This window comes from Humulus lupulus, chromosome 5 (assembly GCF_963169125.1).
Source record: "Humulus lupulus chromosome 5, drHumLupu1.1, whole genome shotgun sequence".
Lineage (NCBI taxonomy): Eukaryota > Viridiplantae > Streptophyta > Magnoliopsida > Rosales > Cannabaceae > Humulus > Humulus lupulus.
In genome coordinates, this window is record NC_084797.1 from 78,926,229 (window position 1) to 78,932,228 (window position 6,000).

Here is a 6,000-nt window from a genome sequence, read left to right on the forward strand (position 1 = left end):
CATAGAGAGTTGCCTCAAGAGTGCCATATGAGAGGCTGAAGGTAGTAATACTTATTAAAAAGGAATTAGAAACTTCTGGCAGACGAATTGGGATGCAAGTGATCAAGAAGTGCATAGTAATAACAGCAGAGTTTGTCTTATGGGAGCCTCAGCATGAGTCACAGTGAGAGAGTTAATCAGTTACGGGATAATCATGGATTGTAGAGGATATCATCTGGAGTATGTTAATGAGACTGAGTGGAACTTAGCTGACCAGTGGGAAAATTATATGGGTATGTAAAGAAAGAGTGGGGGTACTTCAAGGTCGGACTACAGATAGGATTGGTATCAGGAATGTTGTAAAAGATGGTATTGGCTGACAAAAAAAAAATCTATTGAAGCAAACGAGGGAATTTAACCTTGGAGTGGCCAGAGCGTTATACTGCGGGGATTGTTAGCATCGTCGGGTTAGAACGAAAAGTACAATGTTGGATACAAGATGGAGCGATGTCTCCAAGAGTTGATCTATGACCTGGTTATTAACAGCTGGAAATCAAGGAAAGAGACATTTAAGGAATTTTTGTTTTGTACTGAGTAAGGTGTGAGGAGTTGGTAACAAAGATTCTAGATTGGTTCAAGCTACAGTAGCACAGGTAAGTTCTTAAAGTGGAGAATACAAGAATGGTATAGGCAAGTCCCCTTCAGATTCACGAGCAGTATATGTGGATTACTTCCAGATGGAAATGGAGAGCAGATGACTATTAAGTTGAAGATGTTAGTACCCATGAGGCAGAGTCACAGGTAAGGTTCTACGGAATGTCAGTTTGGGTGTCGTCAGGAGTACTCAGAATAGAGCTACAAGAAGAAAGGACAGGTATGAGGAGATTTGATCTGAAGCCACAAAGAAGCTAATGAAAAATATTTGAAGAATAGGAAGCATAACAGGACTGGTAAGCGCGTCATCTATTGCATATGTATCTCCGGAGACAACTACATCAGAGATGGAGAACAGTAAAACTTGAGGTTATACGGAATGACTGGTGTCAAATCAGAAAAATTCAGAAGACAAGGTAAGAATGGATTGGTATCTGGCGATGCTGGAATATGTGTGTGTTATGGTTAAGTATAGAGTGATAGCATAAAGGACCTGATCTATGGTAAGGATATGGAAATGTGGGAGTGCATCATGATTTGGGCACGCCCAGGCATAAATTTGAACCCTGCGGGAGGTGAAATAATGAACATGGTTGATATACTTGGAGCATTAAGTTGACAGTTATGCATATCATAAGGTGCTTGAGTATTGGGTATTAGTAAGAAAGATAACGTTGAGACCCAGATGTGGTGAAAAGTAACAGACGGATGATCGGTGTTTGAAATCCTGGATTGAGCGAGGGGAAATTTAATTGGAGGCGGAACTCCTAGCTGGGAGCCGTGTATCAGTCAAGGAATAACGCTATAAATTGTAATGGAATGGACAAGGCAACGACTGAGATTGGCATAACGTTAGTAGGTAATGATTAGCTGGTGAGTGTCACTGAACTATGGAATCCAAAGTGTTGACTTTGGTTGAAGTAGGGAAGGACCCTGCCATGGTGGTACAAGTTGGGATACCAGGATCGAGTGAAGGATCCAGTTAGAATTTGGTTTTTGAATGAGAATTCTGAATGGATATCATTCCGCCTCCTAGGGTATGTTGTACTGGGAGGGTTGATCAGGTGACAGAATTTAGTGATTTCTTTTGGTCACTAAGGGGTCAAGTGATGTGGTGGTGTATCGTGAGAATAGACCACGTTAGACCTTAAGTAAGGTGTTTGGACATGAAAAGTTTTAACTCTGTAGATCGAGTTAATGTAGTTGGGTCAAGTGAACTGGTTTCAGGGTAGAACGTCGATGATACTGAATTGAGACCCTATAGTATTTTAAATTTTTGGAATGGATCTAAAGAACGAAAGGAACAGAGTGGGAATCTGGGATTATCAGTTGATTGCAAGTGAAATGGCAGTCTGAAAGTTTATCAGATATCTTAAAGAATTGAGCGCTGAGTAGGCGAATACTGGAGGTATTAAGGGAAGCGTAATCCCTGATGAGTTAGTCGTGGTGGCAGTTGCTGGTGTCTTGTTAATGTAACACGACATAGGGCATGGTAAGAGGTGAAGGATACTGAATACTACGATTTGGCATTGGTTCAGAGAGAAAGCCAAAGAGGTTGTTGGAATTCTTAAGGCAGGAGTGTCTGCCTATTTGAAAGAATAAACAGCTTGTAAATTGTCAAATTATGAAGAAATAAAGTTCCGAAAGGAAAGAGTTGCATCTCTCTACGTAATAACAGATGAGGATTAGTATGGTGTTCAGAGAAAGAGGGGAGAGATCTGACTCTTGATTCAATATAAATTCTGTAGTTGTACCAAGGGTTAGGCCGGGAGCCTACAAATTGATCTCACCCTAGAAGGTTGATGACTATTGGGTATATGGAATCAGGAATAAGACACCGAGGTGATCATTGTAATCTAAGCAGATCCTGAAGTTTCAGCAGGGTTGCGGTGAAAACGAGGGGCTAACGAGAGTATGGCTATTAGACAAGTTCTTGTGGGGCAAGATTGTTACTCCAGTAAGAGTGTTGTTGGGAAGTAAAGTAAAGGTGGTGGGCCTTGGAAACTATGATCAGAGTTGTGGGTTTACTGACTGAGGTGTTTGGGTAAATTTCAAGGACGAAATTTTTATGAGAAGGGGATAGTTGTAACGACCCAAAATCGCTAATAAGGCTTAAGAGCCTTGATTAGTGTGCCTGGAGGGCATAATGGGATTGATGTGTGATTTTCATGAGTAAATGCGTGATTATGATTTAAACCATGTTATATGACTAATTGAACATTCGAGATGCATGACTATGTGGTTAGTATGCATGTTAGGTGAAATAAATATGCATGTGGACCCCGTTTGCATGATAGGGGTAAATTGGTAATTTTAGCCCGCTAAGGGCATATATGTGATAATTGTATTATGTGACTTGTACCACGTGAGTGTGGTGTTATTATTGTGATGCACGTGCCGAGACGGTCCTGGAGAGCTAGTTAACTCAAAAGTCACAACAGGATTTTATACCCGGCTCGGGAGGAGCCTAGGGGTACCTTAGGAATTTTATGGTTAAGTTGAGATTTAGCGGTTAATGGTTATTGGTGATTGAGTAACCTGGGTAACCATTAGTTACTGCTGAGAGTAACAAGTTTAGGTGAAAGAATGGTAGAATTGCAATATAAGAGAAAGGACTAGAGTGCCCTTGAGGTTTAGTTAGCAAAAGGGTTTTGATGAAGGGGTAAAATGGTCATTTGGCAAGGGATTAGACAAATTTCAGCTGTGATATGGGGGTATACGGTTTAGGCATTGGGTCATATTTTGGTGTTGATAAAAATTGAAGAGAAGAAAACTAGAAGAAGAAGAAGAAGAAGAGGAGTAGAAAGGGGGCTGAAGTGGGAGTTTAGGAGGAGAATCAACGGAGCTTGTGAGTGAATTCTCCACTTGAGGTAAGGTTTCTATAAAAATTTAAGTCTTGTTTCTGTTTTGATTTGAGGAATGTTAAGGCATGAGTTAAGTTTTTTGAGTTTGCTGAAATTAGAAATCAAAGGGGTGGATTTTGGGTGTGATTGTGTTTTGATCTTGATATTTGTGTTTATGGGTTGTTAGATGGTTCATTTGAGGTTTCAATTTGGTTTTGGGGTTGAGATATATGTTTGGGCTGGTTTAGAGGTGTTTTGGATGAGGGAATTGAAGGAGAAAAACCCAGAAAATCTGGGTTCGCGAAGGAGCGCCGCGGTGCGAGGCTGTTTACAGTCAGGGGAGCTTTCTGACTTCTCTGGGCGCCGCGGCCCTTGCGGGTAGCGCCGCGGTGCTACGCCTTTTTCAAGATGGGAAATTTTTCATTTTTGGGCATTTGTTCCAGGGGCTCGGGGGATGTTTCCGATGCATTGTTTTAGGAATTTGGGAGTCCCGAAAGTACGGGATTGGTCCCGGGAAGTGATTATGGGTTGGTTAGTATTAAAAGTGTTTTGTGTGTGTTGTGACTAGGATTTCGGAGAGGCTCGTGCTAGAGGACCGTGCTCGTGACTTTGGTGCACTGTGAAGCTCGGGATACAGGTAAGAAAACTGTAGCACCCGTATGACAGGGCATGGACCCATAGTGTTAATGCAGGGCACGACCCTAAATTGTATTACATGTTATGGTATAGTTTTGATTGAATTGTTATTTGTTTGAATGTTGTTTGAGTTATACTATATGTGATTATAGTGGAATGAAACGGCAAAGGAGCCGAGAACGGCAATGGAGCCGAGAACGGCGAAGGGCCGAGAACAGCAGCGAGGCCGGAAGTAACACTTAGCACATGGGATGCTTACAGTCAGGGTAGGACCCAATGGATACATGAGATATCCTTACGGTGAGGACCGAGACCTTAGGCTTTGGTAAGGCTTCTGGGGCGACATGGCCGGGTTGCTTAAGTCTAATGGTTGACTTGTTTATCTGTGGACTATCTGATATGATTAACTGTATATTTTGCATATGTTATGAACTGCATGAGTTTTCTTGCTGGGCTTCGGCTCACGAGTGCTCTGTGATGCAGGTAAGGGCAAAGACTGAGTCAACCAGCCATGAGTACGGAGAGCGTGAAGCGACGCGTACATGTTTGGCCTGCCCGACAGCTTTGGTTGGGGGTTTATTTGAGAAATGGCTGTAATAATCTATGATTTTTATAACTAATCAACTGTAAACTTATTTCAAGATGTAAATAGTTTTCAAACCTCATTTTGGGATCCCAAATGTTTAATAATAGAAATTTTTATTGAAACAACGCATTTTCTAAGTTTACAGCCTTAGCTTTTGATTAGTCACACTTTTGTTTTAAAAACCTCGGTTAGCGAGTTCTTTGCACACTGTTTTGTCTTAAAACTCACTTGGTAACGTCTCTAAGGTAGTAGGGCGTTACAGATATTATAGTTCTCGTTATAGATTGGATTTTGTTTTAAGATTTGCACTTGTTTTCTTCCTAAATTTTTTTGGAATTCTACATCATAAGTTTTATCTTGAATATATCTAGATAGGAGGTGTAAGTCACTCTCCCTCAACAATCAAATTATCTATATCTTTTTGTGTCTTGTTTTCTACAACATTGTGGATAAATCTCCATCAATTTTGGCTTTGAAATTTTTGATTCAAGACTTTGTTAGATTGGATAGATTTGATTGAACTAATTTTGTGCATGCGCAAGACAAAATTAGGTTTCTTCCCACTACTCTCAAGGTGTATTATGTTTTGGAGAATGATTTGAAAGCCCTTGATCTACCAAAATAGGATGACACTCAAAATGTTATTTGTTGACTCGTTGTAATGACCCAACTAATTCTAAGACTTTGGACCATTAAAAAATACAATACATAGACCCTATTCTTAAGAATACATACATACGAGGCATTTATAAATTTATTAAAAACTATGAGATGAATGTTGAAATACATAAAATTCGGGGTGTGATATGGGATCCCATTGTTTGAAAATAAAACATAACTTAAATCTTAAATAAATTCGTTACAAAATCAGGTGTGGAAAATACATAGAAAACATAATTAAAATGACTAAAAACAACGTCGTCCTCAAATCGTTCATGCAGTCCACCGTCTCCATTCTCCATCAATACACAATCCTAAGCTGCCAAGAATCTTTCCGCTGCCATAACTATTTTCCTGCACATATAAAAAATAAAGGAATGAGCTTGATGCCCAGCAAGGAAAATCTACTAAAAGCATGAAACATAAACATAAACTATAAACATATAAGATATGACTATAAAGACGTATACCATATAGGACTATGCTATTAAAGGCCATTATGGCATGTGATAAACCATCTATGTCCCTTCTCTAATATCTGAGGTAGGTTAGATCACATGATAGTATATGATAACCCATCTAGGTCCCTTGTCTAATATCTGAGGTAGGGTATATCATAACTCTAAACATAAAAATAATAAA